Source organism: Papaver somniferum, unplaced genomic scaffold, assembly GCF_003573695.1.
Source record: "Papaver somniferum cultivar HN1 unplaced genomic scaffold, ASM357369v1 unplaced-scaffold_18, whole genome shotgun sequence".
NCBI classification, from domain to species: Eukaryota; Viridiplantae; Streptophyta; class Magnoliopsida; order Ranunculales; family Papaveraceae; genus Papaver; species Papaver somniferum.
The window spans coordinates 6834799-6844261 of NW_020627707.1; positions in this window are offsets into that span (position 1 = coordinate 6834799).

The following is a 9463-nucleotide window of genomic DNA, read 5'->3' on the forward strand; positions in this document are numbered from 1 at the left end:
TATATATTGAGTTGGCTCAATAACAGTTAACTGAAGTTAGTCATATGAACACTTTTGTCTTAATATGATGATCAATCAATCATGAAAGATAATCAAATGAATCTAATTGTGTTCCACATATCATCTTTTGACTTAATATTTAGTTTCCAACAAATGAATTGTTTCCATCTAAACTCGTCAAGAATAATGATGAGTGTAGTTAAAGAAAAAAACTTCCAACACATATTTCGAGAAATAGATAAGCGAGATACACTCAGCTCGAAATATCAAATGTATACAATCTAAAAGTCTATATAACTATACAATTTAGTCTCATTAGAAGATAGAGTAGAATAGACTTCTGAGTGATGGATAAGTTTTAGTCTCCACATACTTTTTATAGATGAAGTTCCTCCAAGATATCCTCAGTAGATCTTCGTCTTCAATCGATGAACGCCGTGAAGTCTAAAGCTCAACTACACAAACTATCCTAACCCGAGACATAGCTATTAGTAGACTAGAAATCAAGACTATAATTTTGATCAACTAAACTTGAAAAACAAGCTTGAGATAGAGACGCTTGCGAGATCGACCGAGCAGTGATCTAACAATCTCCCACTTTGTCAATTTTAGTGACAAAACTATCCATACATATGGATTACAAAATAAATAAACTTTGTAGCTTCTCAGCCATCATGCTTAATTTCCTTGGTTCTTCGGCATTCCTTGAATCGTTCGCTACTCCAAGTACTCAAGCGACTCTGAACGTGTTCAACTCAGCATCATTGTTGTTGAATATCCATAGCCATAACAATAAGAAAACAGTTGTTCTCAATCATTTTTATACAGTGTTATAATATTATTAGACAACATCAAATTCCAATTGCATCACAACTTTGACAATAATACTACGGTGATATGTATCACTCCCTCTTAGTCATTACTTCATCTCACAATGAAAACCACCCCCCATTACACAATGATCCGTAAACCATATGTATGTAGTGTGAACTACCAAATAATTCTCCCCCTTTTGTCAATATAAATTGGCAAAGGTACAAAAACTATGGGATCATAATGAAACTCTCAAAGAGATAATTCATGACTAAAAGAGAAGATATCAACTTTGTTTCGATGATTTCACATAGTCGAAACTTAGTGTATTCATCAAGGAGTTTATAAAGATACAAGATAACTCCTACAATATTCCACAGCCGCACTCCCCATAAAAATTTGGCAATTAAGCACAAGTTCAATTAAGAACTCTCTCCCATAAAATGTCATTCCTGAAAGAACAACAAGAGCGACCTTACTTTTACAAGAAAAGAAGGATTTCTTTGGACGTTAATAAACCACATGGATTTGTATCCGGTAAACTCGAATAAATTGATCACAAGAGGACCTTATAGATCAATTAATTTAATCAGAAATGCTCAATGATCGCAGTCGTATGCGTCAAAAATAATTTCACTTTCTTACTTAACTAAAATAAATGAAGTATGTGATAAGAAAGAGTTCGTTTCCACAGAGAGGCAATTGTTGTTATGCAATTTTCAGATTCTTAAGTAACCAAGGGGGAGTTTTGTTTATCAAAGCAATAAAAATAATTAAAAGCAAAGTAAATAATAGGAATAATCAACAGAAGAAGATAATGGTCACGGGATAGTATCATTCACAAACATGTATTTTCATCAATGACTAGAATTGATATTTTAATCTCTCATTTATTAAAAGTCCTAGGATACCTTGATCGCAAGTATATCCCGCTAATTCCCTGATTTCATCACAACCACATTAAAAGATGCATATGTGAATTCTTCCTAGAAAGCAACCTAAAGTGTAAAAGCACAATTAAGTTTAACTCCCTAAAAGATTTAAGTTTTATGGAATAAGACTAATCAAAGCAAATGAACGTGTAAAAGCATTAATTCATTTTAACAAAGGTTATGATTCATATGCAATTGAAGAGATGTATCACTACAAGTAATAATGGCACTATGCTACTTGCAATCAGGAATAAACAACTTTTTCAGTATTGAAAACCCTAATATAGCTTTAGAAATGAATGCAAATCGAATTGATTCCGGACTCAACCAAACAAACAATCAAATCCTAAGACAATAAAAACCATGAATCATAAACAATAAAGTTGAGACAAAACTAATTCATTGAATCAAATATCATTTGTGAAATCCACTTTATCCCATAACCAATAATTGTATTTAGTTACTCATAGCTTTTGAGTTCATCATAATCATAATCAATAATAAATGAAGAAGATGAAAAATAAACGAAAGCAAACCCTAGACGCCGTTCTCCAAAACTCCAAGTAGAAAATACGTGATCCCAAAGGAAGTAGAAACTTTCTCCTTTTGTAGCTTTTCATCTTTCCAAAACTAGGTCTTCAAAGCCCAAAGTTCGTATCCAATGAGGTCCACCAAGCCCATGTGTGTGAAGAACCCATGTAAAAATCGTGCCAAAAATATGTCGCCGGAAAACTGGTGCCATCGCCGGAAATTGGCCGTGAATAGCAGAAACTATCTCAGATAACCGGGAAGTCAAACTGGTGGCCGGTCAACCGATCCAAAGAAGAGTCAAACCGAGTTAACTCGGGTCAAGCAGACCGAGTCAAGTTGATGAGTCAGTCACCAAGTCAGGTAGTCAGTCAGGTGAACTAATTAGGCTGACTGGTCTTAGTTGATCAAGCCAAGGCCGTTTTGCACAGGCCAGAGCTACTATTGCGACAGCTTGAGCCATTGCTCAGGTCACTACTTCTGTTGCACTATCATGGTTCAACACTGCTTTCTTGGTCATTCTTAGCAGCAACACCTTCTTGTTTGTATCTTCTCAGCTGCAAATCCCATATGTAACTCATACAATATCTCACGCCAAGACCGTAACAACATCAACATTATCAAACCAAACCTCCTAGCTTCTTCATTACAGTAGCAGCAATCCAGATCTGCGATTCCCATCAACATCAACTTCATCACATGTACTGCAGTCTCATCCCCTGCAACGCCAATTTCTGCTGCTTCTTGCACTACTAATTTTAAGCCTCGGTACCACCAGCGTTTCAGTCATAGCTTCAAAACCAACGGTTCATTCTTCTCTATAACGCATTCCTAGGCATACATCTACAGTTCAAATCCTCTCTTCTTCATTGCAAACCACCAGTTCTTAACTGCAACATTATCGCTATCCATTTCACCTTCACCTGCAACATGAACCCAACAGACTCCATTGCAATCACCATCTTCTAATCCTGCGCGGCAACAACTCAACATCTCAGCCCTGCCGTTGTGTTGCTCAACATCATCACTCACTCCATTCCCTGTAGTGAACAACATTCTTCTTTGTAATTTCCCAGCCACGACACCTGCAACTGCAATTGCTGTAGGATCAGACTCTCGCAACAACTATGTTTCAGCGAAATTATCAATGACACAACACTTAAGCGTCGTAAAAAAACTCCAGAAATAATAAAATAAACGACGTTAGCTAAGAACACGAGAAAGGTATGATAGTCCTGCGAAAATTAGAGAGTTTGCGAAAATGAATATTTGTAAGGTTGCGAGAATGTCGCAAACCATATCCGAAAATAAAGGACAGATTAGCTGTCATCCACTATGTATTTCATTATAAATAGTCATTCGAGTTGTAAATGATAGACACATTTTTGTGTCTAATTTGATCTCAATACTATATATTGTTGGCACTCGATTTTGTACTAATTTTGTTATTTTATGTATTTGTAGGTATTTTTTGGAAATAAACATTTTTGGAAAATTCTGCTCGAAAAGTTGATTTTGTCACCCGGAGGACAAGTGTTGTTCGGACTCTCGCTTTTGGATAAGGGGTAACCTAATTACTAAGGGGCACCCCCAGGTCACCCCAAGGCAGCTGCTATTCGCACCCAAGTTCTGGTTAGGGGGAGGACATCTTCTTCCCAAATTCAAAAAAACAAAATTGGCGGGAAAAAATTGTTATCAACTGGCAGATTTAGGGTTGGAAGTTTGGACGGGATTAAAGGAGATTCAATGGCCCAAATTAAATGGGTTTGTTCCTAGGGCCTAGATAGAGCTGGTATGGGTGTTGGATTCGGTAAAAATTGGTTAGATAACCGGTGGTAATCAAATCAGGGAAGATATTCTAAAATAAGAAAAATATTCTATTCTTGGAATTCTTGGATGGAAGAGACGTGCATGGGTTGATTTTATTGGCTGGAAACAATACCTACAGCTCAAGGATGACGCGTGAGAAGAGATAAAACATGGAACAATCCGTAACAAATCAGAGAATTAAAGAAAAAAATATCGGGAATATTTTCATTCACTGCCGAGTAATGGGAAGATTTTTTGGATTAATGGAGGAGATTCAATGGTTCAATTACGTATAAATATGTTCCTAATGTGCTACAGAGAGGCTGTCGAGAGTTGGGAGAAGAGAGGAGAGCCACAGACGCAGAAATCAAGAGTTGATCAAACTCTGCTGCTGCTGCTGCTGCTGATGAAGAACACCAAGAACACGAAGAACGGACTCGCAGCAGCAGTCGTTTATCAACAGTGAAAATGACTCACATCCGTTGGTCGTAGGTGTGGGTCGTAGCGTTTCAGCGACAACAGCACCTCAGCTTTGTCGTTCATTTTGGACGCCTTATGTGGGTCGCAGAATCCTGTTTTAGAACATTTACTTATCTTTCTCTTTATTGTAAACATCAATTGAGCTTAATAAAATATTTTGAGAGGTTTTCCAACATGATGAGTTAATTCCCTCGTAACCAAGGCAATGGAGGAAGCTATTCACGCAACATAAATGGGTAACTATTTCATTTAATTATATAATTCACCTAATCGCTGCTTTTGCAAAGTTTTAAATTGTTTGAATGATTGTCTTAATTATTTGTTATTCAGTTTGATAGATTATGCTTGGTTTAATCTCTTGATAATCTATGCTTAAGGTTTACAAATAATGTTTGAGAATTTGTATGATTGATAGTGAATTAAAGATAAAAGAGGACTTAAGAATTGAATAGAGTTTTAAAATATTTATCATTCAATCTTGCGTAGTAGTGGAATCTAGTGTCTTGGTTACCTCTCGCCCAAAATTGTTAATATTTTGTATATATATTTTTATAAGTCTAAAAAAATCCTTTACCTTCACAAGTCTTAGAGTTCGAACCTTTATTACTACAACCCACGAAAAATCTTTAATCATTTTGGCGCCGCCGACGCGGATTTGTGCTTAGGTAGAATTTTTTTTTTTTAGGTTTATTATTTTTTTTTAGAATTGTTTGTTCCTTTTTACGTTTCTTTTTGTCTTTATTTTGCAGGTTCAAAGTGAAAACTAAGGACTTGGAGAGGAAAAAGCTTAAAGCGAAAAGCGAAAAGAGAAGAAAAAAGGACAATTTTAGGATTTAATTTTTTAATTTGTTTTTTTTAGAGTGTGTGAGGAAAACTGTAAATTTTTTTTTTTTTTATTTATTTTGGACTTTGGACTTTATTCTGGACAATTGGACTTTATTCTTTTTTTAACCCTACGGAAGGGTATTATTATAAAAAAAAAATTATTATATAAACTGTGTGCAGGGAAGGACGACGATTACTATATCGTCTCGGCCCCTCGGGTTCGCACACGGCATAGGAGTCGTGGCCCGAGTCGACGACAACGGTTCATCGCCCGTCTGGTACGGGAGGTAAGTCCAATCGAAACACCCGCGAATCTCCTGCAAGCGGGTTACTGTCTGCCTTAAGGTGATCATTGATTGAGGACGAATTTGGACTGTTTTTAAATTCCTAGTAAAGGGCAAGGCCTGGCCAATATAAGATAAGGGTTCGGATTTCATCACCGCTCCCTTCTTGCCCGCCTTAGGAAAACGAAACCTAACGCGAACCCAAGCTTAAAATTTGGAATAGAACGAGACCGATAGGGTAACGAGCTTAATAGGAAACTCGTTCGAAAAATATTGGTTGTTCTTTAAGCACACTCCAAAGTTCATGATGGTTTCTGTGAGTTGAATGCGTGATTGCGCCGCCTTGTGATAGCGGTGAGGCCTTGGGTATCAAAGCTCCACTGAGCTTCCCTCGCCTCAATTCAACTTACTTTGACTCGGATTGATTCCAGAGAGGTTTGCTCAAATTGCAACGAATTCCCTTTCGAAAGATAGAAGCTGGTCTAGAAACAATCTAAGTGGAGCCATCATGCTTTTTGTTTGCTAGAAATATTTAGGTTTGTTTTGGTGGAGTCGAGTCGGCCTTGTTTGTGATTGTGTAGAATTCCCTTGCAATTAATAATGTCGAACTGGTATGATAGAAGCCAATACAATGAGTATCGACCTGATTTTGATTATGGACATCATCCTTTTTATGACCATGTTGGGAATAGTGGTTGGGAACGCCATCCTTTGGAAGGATATGGGTCATACCCTGGTGAGCCCAATTACTATCCACACATGCATCAGTCTTACGAGCAAGAAGATTATAGTACTAGTTCTTCGTCTCTAGAGGATACAATCAAACTATTGAAAAGTAGTCCTTTTTATGATCCTTATGATAATTCCTCTTTATTAGAGTCAACACGTAAGTTAGCTGAGTCGACGCGTAAGTTAGCTGAGATGAATAGTATAATTATAGACGAAAGAACAACAATAATGAGTGAACCTTCTTTAGAAGACCACCTCAAGCGGATAGCTGAGACGAACGAAAGAATTGCTCGAAATTACTTGAATTGCCAATATAGTGTATCCAATAATACCCTTGAGAATGAAGATAGTTATTTACACAATCAAGAGAACGAGGTTATAATTGGTAACACTACTTATTTAGATAAGGTTCAATCATCTTCGTACTATTATGATGATGAGGATAGTAGTGATGAAGAATCTGAAATATGTAGGCATAGTGATCAGGAATCTAGTAATCCAATTGAGCTTTATAGTGATTATATTATTTCTACTTCAAATCCAAATAATTTTTATGATTATTCACCTATTCAAGAGGACGAGGATTTGATTAGGAATACCACCGTTTTAGACGATGTAGTATTTCCTTTTGATTACGAAGCCGATAGTGGTTTAGAGGAACGGGTTTATTCTGAAAATGCTGTTTTAGAGTCTAGCGACTCAGAAACAATAATCTTGAATGAAGAACATAGACTCGTAGAGATGAGTAAAGATGCACTACCTGATAAAAACTTAGAAGAATTAATTGACCACTTCCAAGAATCTGATGATCTAGATATTAGGGAGATTGTGACTAGTCTATCTAGAGACAAAAACTCTAAGTTTGGGGGTGATTATCACTTTCCTAGTGCTTTACCTTTAACTCTCAGAAAGTCCCCTCACTAGGACTTAATATCCATTCCTTAACCATCTTACAAGATTATCTTCATACTAGTTTACCGAACCTAATGATGTCCTGAAAAAGTTCAGTTATTAGAAACCCATCCTCTGGTTGATGTGGTTTGCCCAGGCTATGATACTCAGATTGACTTTGTTTTCCTACCAAATAGTTTTCTTCCAACTGTGGGAACGTTTCAAATGAGTCGAATATTAAGTTCTGAGACTAAGCCTAAGTACTTTAGGTTAATAGAATCGACACATTTTCCTAAGAATGACCACTACTCTCACTGTGGTCAACTTTGTAAGTCATATCTGATTGACTTAGAGGATCCGCAATTATTTAGGTTATTACTTCGTGATTCTAAGTTCGTATTTGAGTTTTTACAGACTCTAAGACCTAATAATTTGGATCCAACCTATGAAGAAACATCCAATGAAAATATTCTATTTAGACCCTTTCATAGAACCTGAACCTGAACCACAATTAGCGATAGTTATCAGGAAACTAGGTAAGGGCATGCTAGTGTTTTTCATTTCGTTGGTTCACTGCAGTTTCCTTTTGTCAGCTCTTTTTGGTTTTAAAGACCCACAGTTATTCCGGCTACTGTTATACGGTTCGAGTTGACTAAACCTTTCCTACGTCTGGCTGAAGACTTTAAACTTAGCACTTCTTGGGAGGTAACCCAATCTCACACGGTAATATCCTTCCTTATCTCTTTTGCTTCAAGTGGTAACAGTTTCTCCTTGTTCATGCTTTTAGTTTCATCTTTAGAACATTGAGGACAATGTTAGATTTAAGTTTGGGGGTATGGGAGAAACTTTTTAGTTGCATAATAAATAACTCCAAGCCTAGAAATTTACGCCTATTAAGGATAGCACTAACCAATCTAAGTGGATGGAAACATTTTTGTTTTAGGAGTTGAGGAACCAATCTGACTAGATGGAAACATCTATAGAGTCTATTCATAAAAGCACAGAGCTCAGGTGTTAGAAATAACATGATAGTTTCGCCATATCTTGTCGAGTCCTTTTCACTTTCTATTTTTAGTTTTCTTTTATTTCAAGTGATTTGGTGGGGCACACGATTCAAGTTGTTACCTTTGCTAGGGTGAAATAGAGTGACTGAGTTACCTTTTAAAAAAAAAAAAAAAAAAAAAAAAAAAAGACCGGACCAGTTAGACCAATCGGAATAAGTATTAACACTTGGATAGCAATATGCGTGTGTTCTCCCTGTTTCCGTCGCCTAAGCAAGCGTGGAATGCAGGACCCGTGGGAACTATCGTGTAATCTGCTGACAAGAAGCATGCGCTTGGATCCAAAAGATCTATTCATGCCGTTAAGTTAAAAAAAAAAAAAAAAAAATGGTTATTGTTATGTGTAGTCAACTGCTGGTTCCCTTGTATTTGCCAGTTTGTTGATCTAGATTTAAGTTATTGACCACTGGTTCCCTTGTATATGCCAGTGTGTTAATATTAGTCAGACCGGTATCTCAGTCATTTAGGTTAGGTTCACCTTGGCAGAGGCCTTCAGACAGATATGGGAAACACCGTTCACTTTTCAACCATCTACATTTTTCTTTTTCCATCTTCTTAATCTTTTCATGTGATTAGTCTGACTCCGAGTATGATGTCCATCGTGAAACTATCTTAGTAGAGCTCTGTCACTTATATGAATTTTAGTATGCTTGAGTGCAAACTCGTGTACAACAATTGGAATTTCGCATCAGGGTTCTTCCTCTTAGAGTCAATAATTGTATGCCAACCAAGGAGGTTCTTTAGTGCTTTCCAAGGTTCTGCGTAGATAGCTAGGGTCTGGAGTATTGGTTTTTGTGGGTACACCTCTGATAAACCCACCCGAGATTAACTCGGTCACTTTTCAAGAATAAATTTTGCTCGAGGACTAGCAAATAATAAGTTTGGGGGTATTTGATAGACACATTTTTGTGTCTAATTTGATCTCATACTATATATTGTTGGCACTCGATTTTGTACTAATTTTGTTATTTTATGTATTTGTAGGTATTTTTTGGAAATAAACATTTTTGGAAAATTCTGCTCGAAAAGTTGATTTTGTCACCCGGAGGACAAGTGTTGTTCGGACTCTCGCTTTTGGATAAGGGGTAACCTAATTACTAAGGGGCACCCC